Below are 10,378 nucleotides of genomic sequence, written 5' to 3' on the forward strand. Positions count from 1 at the left end.
TTGTCTTGATTCCGGCGTAACTCCTGCTGCATATCTTACTTTCATCGTAGTTAATCCTACACACTTATCTCAACATATAAATTAGATAACAAATGACAATTGACTTCATCATCAGATTCAACAATCTCCTCCTTTTTTATGATGACAATCAATTGATAATGGAGTTAACCTTAACTCCCCCTGTCTATATGCCATACTTGAGATAAGTCATTCTTGAATTCAAAACCTTTGAATTTAAGAGACATATTGATAAGTTAAAATCATTTAAACTTATCAATACTCCCATCATGATGTTTCTCTTTGAAGATAATATCAAGGCTTGATATTCATTTTCAAATTTTACATTACAAGTTTGAATGATGGTAATAGTAGCAATTCATCATATTGTAAGATGTCAACATGTAAAACTGCAAAGTAAGATTTTGATATCATTACATGATGCACATATTTCAAATGTTTTAGCAATTATTGCATTTCATCACATGGTAAGATATCAATACGTAAAATTACGATGCAAGTTTTTTGTTTGATATCTTGACACGATACAAACAAGGCATAGCATAGCATTAATACTCATATATTTCTCCCCCTTTGTCATCAACAAAAAGTGTGGTAATTGTGATACCAGGAGAATAATATAAGCAAATTTTGAGCATAAGTGTGATAATTGTTCATGCCTTTACTAGATTCATGTTATTTTCCAATAGTGAGTGATAGGAAATCAATTATACAAGCATATAAAGGAAAGCATGATATGTAGATCGCTTTGAGTACTTCTTCCTTTTTATTTGTTATAATCTTTTTGCATGAAGGAGGAAGGCTATTTGTGAGTTTACTTTGAGTGAAGTTAAAATCGATGAGAGATTAAATCATGCTTCATTTTTACAAGGATCAAGATATGTATGTGAAACAAATATTTGCAAGTAAAAACACTATCATCCATATTTCAAGATGGAATTTATAAGCAGGAATCATTTCATCAAATCCATTTCAGAAAAATATTTTTTATATAATAAGTGTATGAGAAAATCCGATTGTTAGGATATCAATTGTTAAGCGAATCTGAAAATGAAATTAACACTTTCATGCAGTCGGACAAGACTATGCTATAGATTTTTAAATACAATCATGAAGACAAAATATGCTTATTGTTATGGAAATTTTTATATTCAACACATAATTTCCAACATGTTATTTAGGTATGTAATGGCAATCAAGTGATTTGATCATTCAATAAAGTCCGAAAAATAATTTTAACTAGTTTATGTATTCGGATACATCAACATTCCTAATTCTCTTCTTATGAAATCAAATTGTTCTTCACTTAGAGGTTTTGTAAAAATATCAGCTAGTTGATGTTTAATATTATGGCAATATAATAACATGATGCATCAACTGCATTGGTATATCATTTTCTCAAATCATATTTATCATAGAAACCAAGGCACAAGGTTTTCAAGGTGGTTATAAAAACATTTAGTTTCAATGTAAAATCCGATAGTGAGTAACGAGATTAAACAATGAGTGATGTTTGTAACTCTGCTCACAAATAAATACATCAGGTAACCATATCAAAGATCAAGGCATAGGGCATTGTGATCATGGTGAGTAACATAAAGAGTTTACAATACACATATAAGCTCATTCAGGAGGTGAAAAATTAAAATGCATAAATAAAGAGTCAAATTGTCGATAAATTTGCTGCAGCTCAGATAGGATTTGATCTTATCGATGTTCTAACCGTTCTTGTCTTTGTTCAAATCGGTCCATCCGAATCCCAATATCTTCGACAGATGATGCAGGAGCTTGCTCAAATGAATGTGTTTCCTCAAAGGGACAGATCGGAGGAGATTGAGTACCCCTAAAGACTGGTGTTTCCGGTTCTGGTTCAGGTTAAGGGAGATCGGTTCTTCTAGGCATTCTAACCCAGTTACCGTTTCTATAAACACATCTCAATCGGTGAAGTAGATTTTTATTTATTATGCTAAACCTATCTACTTTTATTACTTCTTCGTCGGATGGTATTGGAATATCATAGGCTTTCAGTATTCTAGTGATTATACCACCATATGAAAGCATCATGTCTTTCTTAGATAGTTCTAACATGTTTTGTTGGATAAGATAACCAAGACAGATGTCATGTCCTTTCATGATCCAATACATAGTTCCTAATTCTATTTGGCTTACTTCATCATGATGGTATTGTTTAGGAAGAATGATGCTAGTTAGGATATGATGACGTACCTTAGTGTTTAGTGGTAATAAATGTTCACAACTTTTAGGAACAATCGCTAAATTGGGATTAGCGAAAATTGTTCCTAAGGCTTCAACATATATTGTCCCAACAGTTTCATCATCCCATGATCCTCTAAAGTAAAGTCCTCTATTTTTTATGGGAATGCCTATTATGTCGCAAATGAGTTTATCCGTAATGGAGATGTGTTGTCCTAAGAGATAGGTAGACATTCTTTCTTCTTCATCTACTTGTATATTGTTGTAAAACAATCTAACAAATCTTGGATAGATGGGTTCATTAATTTGTAAAATAGGGAGTAGATCTAGGTTTGCAAACCATTGGATTGTCTCTAAGTCTCTTAGTTCATCTAAATCTACATGTTTTCCCTTATTGACACTTCTAAATTCGAAAGAGGAAAACTTTTCAGCATGATATTTTGAATCGAAAAGGGTAAGATCAAAGTCTTCCACTAATCTCCTCTTCCCTTTGTCCCTTAATGATCTTCTAGACCTCATAACTACTGCTGTTTAGGAGGATAGTAATGAGCAAGAGTAAATGAATCAAAAACAGAATTTAAGGGCTTCTTAGAGAATACCTTAGTGAGATCTTCAAGAGAAGGAGAGATTGTTGATCTTTTGCTTCGAAATGAGGAGTATTTGGGATGCTGTGAGGGGAGAAATGGAGGTGGAGAAGCTTTGGAAGAGTAAAGAGGGGAAGGGAGTGAGTTGGGGTAGGTTCCACCGCCAGCCCTAGCTCGGGTTAAAAAGGGGCAGGATTGCGGGCGGTTGCACCACTGGTTGGGGCGGTGCAACCGCTTGCAATACGTGATAGCCGGAGGTGCTACCTCCAGCTGGGGCGGTGCAACCGCTACAGGCAGTGAGCATGGTTCTGACTGCTGTGTGGTCTGATTTGAATGTTTTTGACTTTGAGATGAATTTTTATTTGTGGATCAATCAACTTTACTTACGTAATTACGTAAGAATTTTAATTTTAAGATAAGAACTTTTGCACGATCAAGATAGATCTTTTAACGTGCATACTCTCAATGTCGTACATATGTTTGTGACAGATTGTTCATGTTGGTAAGCCTTGCAAGTTCATGACAAACTTAGTCAGTTCATGATATAGTTGGATTCGAAAGTTATGAACGGATGAAATCGATGGGTTCGAAAATCCAAAGGATATGTGAAGGGAGAATCATGGGTTTCCAATTCTGAGGGATCAAATGAGATTGTATCCATATCGCATTTGTAATTTTAATTTTCTAATCCTCTTTTTGTTATTTAGGCTAGAGAGCATCATGTGTTCTTTTTTGATCTCGGGTCATGAATATCGAGAATCCAAAGAGCAGGATATTATTTCTTGCTCCCAGCTTATGATGTTTTACGTCTTTACAAGAAAGGATGATTTTTAGGTACCCATTTTCTTTTGAGTGCCTCAAAAATAGATCTACATTGTTTATCATGTTGCATAGAATTTATCATGGTTCCTTTAGGAACCCAAATTAATTTGTTCGGACTAATTTTCTGGAATGGACAATAATACGTTTTGTGTCCAAGTTTGCAACAAAAGTTGTATTTGCTTTGGTGTCGAACATGTAAGATGACGCTTTTTATGAAGGTGGTTGGATTTTGGTGAGGACTTCTCACAAATCCGATTCCACTTCTTTTGGGAACGTGACCCTTGTTTGCAAGGATCATGTTCAAAGACTTGCTACCAACCTCGAATTTCTTTAAGGTGTCTTTAAGTAGCAAGTTTTCCTTTTGGAGAGTTTCTAGATCATGGCATTTTATGCATGAACCTAAACTATCATGATATTCAGTTTTTAACTTATCAAAATTACAAGTAAGACTATCATGCTCCTTTTTTAGCAATTTGTATTTTCTACTAATAATCTTGCATTCGTCAAATAATTCATGGAAGGCATTTAATAATTCGTCAAATGATAAATCTGCATCTATTAAATTCGTTACCTCCTCCCCGATGGCCATTAAGGCGTAATGAGCAACTTGCTTGGTGTTGGACTCATCTTCTTCGGACGCGCTTGAGTCATCCCACGTTGCTTTGAGCGCCTTCTTCTTTGATGTTCTATTTTTTACTTGGGGACAATCACTCTTGTAGTATCCTGGGTTTTTGCACTCATAGCAAATAACTTGGTCCTTCTTGGGTTCAAATTTATTTTTTGTTTTATTCTTAAACTTGTTTCTTTTAATGAATTTTTTAAATTTTCTTGTTAGAAGTGCCAAGTCATCGTCACAGTCCTCATCACTTGAGTTTTCTCTCAAGTGGTCTTCTGAAGTTCTAAGTGTCATATCCTTCCTGTTCTTTGGAAGGATGTCTTCTTTCTCTTCATGAGCTTTGCAAGTCATCTCGTAGGTCATTAACGACCCGATTAGTTCTTCAAGAGAGAAGTTGTTTAGATCTTTCGCCTCTTGAATAACAGTGACTTTAGGATCCCAACTCTTAGGAAGGGATCTTAGAATCTTATTTACGAGCTCAAAATTCGAAAAACTTTTTCCGAGTCCTTTTAGACCATTGACGATATCCGTGAAACGGGTAAACATGTCGCCAATAGTCTCACTCGGTTTCATCCAAAAAAGTTCGAAAGAATGTATCAAAAGATTGATTTTTGACTCTTTCACTCTACTTGTGCCTTCGTGAGTCACTTCGAGTGTGTGCCAAATATCAAATGCGGTTTCACAAACCGAAACACGGTTGAACTCGTTTTTATCAAGCGCACAAAATAAGGCATTCATAGCCTTTGCAATAAGAGTGAAAGCCTTCTTCTCCAATTCATTCCAATTGATCGGAAGAGAAGACTTCAAAAATCCATTTTCGATAAGATTCCAAATTTCAAAATCCATAGAAATAAGAAAGATCCTCATTCGGGTCTTCCAATAGGTGTAGTCCGTCCCATTAAACATGGGCGGACGTATAATAGAATGGCCCTCTTGGTTTCCGGCGTATGTCATCTCTCTTGGGTATTAATCCGTTTGAGAGTTAACCCCACTCTAATACCAATTGTTAGGATCAAGAGCACTAAGAGGGGGGCGTGAATTAGTGCAGCGAAAAACTTTCGACGATTAAAAAGGTGTTCGTATGATAAAGGCGATTTCGGTAGAAAAGCCGATTCGTAAATCTCTTTAACTTGTAATCAAGCAAGTTGTAGTTAAAGAAAATCTATGAAGGCAGTTTGTAGTTATGATGAAAGTTAAAATGTAAGCGCAAACTGAAATATGATGTTCGTACGATAAAACTGATTTACGTCTAAACGCCGATTCGGAAAATACTGAACTTTAACACAAGATCGTAAATGTGCAGAAGGCAGTAAGCTATTGAGGAGGTTTGCAGTAAGGATAAGATGCTTAAAGTAAATGCAAACCAAAATTTAGAGTGGTTCAGTCAATCTTGACCTACATCCACTTTTGGCTTCCTCCACCGACAAGGTCACCAACGTCTACTAGAGGCCTTCCTTCAATAGGCGAAGGCCAACCACCCTTTTACAATTTCACTCCTTTTGACGGGCTTAGGAGACAACCCTTACAGAATTTTCTCTCCTCTCTTTAAAGATCAGAGCTTGGAAGAAAAGAGGGAGAAGAACTTTTAGCCTTTACAACAATTTTGAGCTGTAAAAATCACATAATAAGATCAGGATTTCGGTGTATTTTTGGTGCTCTTTCAGTGCTGAAAGGGTGGGGTATTTATAGGCCCCAACCCAGTTTGAATTTTGAGCTTAAAACTATCAATTCCCGGAATTTCGGGATCTGGCGGTTGCACCTCCTGACTGAGGCGGTGCAACCGTCTGGCAGAGCTCGAAGACTGAGCCTCTAGGCAATGCCACCTCCTGTCAGGGGCGGTTGCACCTCCTGCCAGAGCTCGAAGACCGAGCTCAAGCGGTGCCACCGCCTGACTGAGGCGGTTGCACCTCCTGCCAGAGCTCGAAGACCGAGCTCAGGCGATGCCACCTCCTGGCTAGGGCGGTTCAACCGCTTGGCAGAAATCAGGGTTCGAATGGGTTGATCCATTCAGCCCAATTTGGGTTTTTCAGGGGCCTAATTGTCCCAATATTAAGTTAATGGGATCACCTCCCATTTCCAACTTAATCATTGTGCTAACTACGATATTTCCTAAGACATTTATTGCAACTTGCTCCGGTGCGTCAATCTCTTCTTCCGGCGAGCTTCCGGCGAACTTCCATCGATCATCCGATGAACCCTCGGTGATGCTCCTACGGACTTTCGACAAACTCCTGGACTTGCGACGATCCACTTGGCGAGTTCCGACGAGCTTCTTTGGCAAGCTCATGGACTTCTCGGATTTGTTCTCGCAGAACCTCCGACGATTGTCCGAACTTCCGTCGAACTCTCGAACTCCCAACGTGATCATTGTCTTGATTCCGGTGCAACTTCTGCTGCATATCTTACTTTCATCGTAGTTAATCCTACACACTTATCTCAACATATAGATTAGATAACAAATGACAATTTACTTCATTATCAAAATCCGAGATTCAACATTAAGAGGGGGTGAGTTGTGGGCTAATAAAGCCCACCTTGGGCTGAATATTGGCTATCAGCCCAATAACCTCCCCCTTCAGCCCATAAGGGAGGTTGTCCCAAGACTCCTCAATATGAAGTCATATCGACTAGCTATTGGCATATCTCCTATCTTTCTTTTAGTAAGGTCTTTGTCAACATGTCTGTTCCGTTGTCAACTGTGTGAATTTTCTGAAGTTGCAATTGCTTCTCTTCAAATACATTTCGAATCCAGTGGTATTTGACATCTATATGCTTTGACTTGGAATGAAACATTGAGTTCTTACACAAATAGATGGCACTCTGGCTGTCAAAATGCACCACATAGTTTTCCAATTTCACCCCCAATTCTTGTAAGAATTCTTTTATCCATAACATTTCTTTGTATACCTCTATAGCAGTAATATATTCTGCTTCTGTGGTGGAGAGAGCAATACACCTTTACAATCTGGATTGTCATGACACAGCTCCCCTAGCAAAAGTAAGTACATAACCTGAAGTGGACTTCCTCATATCTATATCTCTTGCCATATCTGTATTTGTGTAACCTGCAACATAGGTGGTTCACCTCCAAAGCTTAAACAAACCTTAGAGCTCCCTCTAAGATATCTAAAAATCCACTTCACTACTGCCCAGTGCTCTTTGCTTGGATTTGCAAGAAATCTACTAATAACACCAACTACATATGTGATGTCCGGTCTTATACATACCATTATATACATTAAACTTTCGACTGCTGAAGCATAAGGAACCTTTTGCATTTTCTCCTTCTCCTCATCACTTGACGAACTCTGTTCTGAGCACAACTTAAAGTGACCTACAAGAGGAGAACCAATTGGCTTTGCATTGCTCATACTAAACCTTTTCAATACCTTCTCGATGTATTTCTCCTGTGACAACCAAATCTTCTTAGTTTTTCTATCATGGAAAATCTGCATGCCTAGTATTTGCTTTGCTGGCCCCATGTCCTTCATTGCAAAAGACTCACTTAGTTCCTTCTTTAACTTATAAATTTTAGACATATCTTTTCCAAGAATAAGCATATTATCAACATAAAGTAAAAGAATAATAAAATTCTCACCAAACCATTTGATGCATATATAATAATCTGAAGTCATTCTTTTATATTCATTTTCTATCATAAATGAATCAAACTTTCTGTACCACTATCTTAGAGCTTGCTTCAGCCCATACAAGCTCTTCATCAACTTACAAACAAAGTTCTCTTTACATTTGACTTTAAAGCATTCTGGTTGCTCCATATAAATTTCCTCCTCCAAATCACTATGAAGGAAAGCTATCTTCACATCTAACTACTCAACCTCCAAGTCCTAGCTAGCAGCAATACCAAGAGCAATACGAATATAAGACATTTTAACAATAGGAGAAAAAATATCTTCAAAGTCAATACCTTACTTTTGACCAAAGCCTTTCACAACCAATCTAGCTTTGTACTTTAGTTGAGAATAATATTCTTGAGTCTTCAACCTAAAAACCCACTTATTCTTTAAGGCCTTCATTCTATTTGGAAGTAGTACTAAATCATAAGTGTGGTTCTTCTGAAGAGCATCCATCTCTTCCTGCATAGCAACTAACCACTTCTCTTTCTACTCACTTTCAAATGCTTCCTGGTAACTCTCTGGTTCACCTGCATTAATAAGCATCACATACTCATTTGTAGAGTATCTTTTGAAAGGTTGATGTTGTTTAGAAAATCTTCTCAACTGAGGTTCTATGGGAAGTTGCTCTCCAACTTCTTCTTGTTCAACATGTCCTGCAAGTAGATCAACATCAGGCTCTACACCATCTTCCTGCAGATCTCCCCCATCACCCTAATATATTGGAGGTGTAATTAGGTCATAATCTGCTAATCCTTCTATTGAATCTCGTCTTTTGATGATGAAAACAATTGATAATTGTATTTATGTTTTAATCTACATTTTGAGTGATGCAGGATGCTTCGATCAAGATGAGACAATTAAAGCAGGAAAAATCATATTGTGTTGGAGGATAACATGTTAGAATATTGGACGTCGGGTCGGTGGATCGGTCAACATATCGACAGAAGGCTTTGGGCCGTAGGTTCGGGCATCGGGCCAAGAAGAGTGGATATTATCCTAAGGATATCGGAATTGCAGAGTCAATTGACCGATTGGGCAATCGACTACAAAAGAGGACGATCCGCCGAAGAATCGGACGAAGCGTTGAGGGACCAATGACATGACCGGACAACGTGATTAATGCTTAGTATTAATTGTCTAAATCGAAGTATATTTTACATGTGTAGGATTAACTACAATAGCAAGGCATGTAGCAAAATGAAGTCCCGGAGTCAAGATCGAGATCACGTTGGGAGTTCGAGAGTTCACCGAAAGTTTGGATGTTCGTCGAAAGTTCTGGAGGAACTAACCGAGAAGCCTCAAAGCTTGCCAGAGAGGCTCATTAGAACTCACCAAGAAGATCATCGTGAAATCCAAGAGCTTGCTGAGAGTCTGCCGGAACATTGCCGAGAGATTATTGGAAGTTCGCCGGAAGCTCGCCGGAAGAGTAGACATGGGGACTTGTTTAGCTTAGCAAATGTCTTAAGAATTATAGTTAGCACGTAATTGGGTTTGGATTTAGGCCAACCCAATTAGGGGCTAGCTAGGGCCATGTTAGAATTATGTTGGGCCCAATGAGAGGCCCAAACAGTACTCCAAGAAATCTCACCATCGTGGCACAGCCTTTGAGATTGTGTCAGACGGTGGTACCACTAGTATGGGCGGTTGTACCACCCCTAGCAGGGTGCCAAGCGGTGGTACCACCAGTCTGGGTGGTTGTACCACCTCTGATAGGGTGCTAGGAAGTGGTACCGCCAGACCTGAACGGTGGTACCGCCAGACCTGAACGGTGGTACCACCCAGGGCAGTGTCAGTGTCAGTGTCAGACTGACACTACACGGTGGTACCGTCCAACTGTCACAGACTTAGCTAGTTTTGCCTAAGTCGTGCGGCACCCTTGCGTGTCCGTCCGCAAAGGTCAGCCTCCCCGAAGCCTCCCATATCCCTTAGGACCCACAAAAGAGAGAAACGAGTTAGAGAAAATACCTCATTCGGGATCCACAAGCAAACATCTCCGACAACACTTCATAGATAATGCAAATTACAAACAGACTTTACAAGCTCTGAACAGTTGCACAATAAAGGGTAAAATGGTCCATTATAGATCAAAAATCCCTCACACGTGTCCACATGACACAACCTTTATTTACAAGCCTAAAGCGGCCACCAACCTAACTAAAATGGGACTATTAAGCCTTCAGCTGTCCCTCTACATGTTGTACAAAGCATGAATATACCAAAAGATACGGACATACATAAGCATTACATCAAACATCTAGTTTAGAAGTTTGTTTGTGACATTCTCCCCCACTTATTCCTTCGATGTCCTCGTCGAAGCCTTTGTTGACACTGCAACTTCTCACCTTTGCTGAGTCTTCAATCTTCTGCTCCAGCTGCAATGCGCCTCTTGGCTCCCAACTGCACACCGCTGCTATTTTTGAGTAGTCGAACCTTTGATCCACCATGCTGCTTCAACTCGCTAATGACTCTGACTCTAGTGTGGGGTT

This window comes from Musa acuminata, chromosome BXJ3-10, assembly GCF_036884655.1.
Source record: "Musa acuminata AAA Group cultivar baxijiao chromosome BXJ3-10, Cavendish_Baxijiao_AAA, whole genome shotgun sequence".
NCBI classification, from domain to species: domain Eukaryota; kingdom Viridiplantae; phylum Streptophyta; class Magnoliopsida; order Zingiberales; family Musaceae; genus Musa; species Musa acuminata.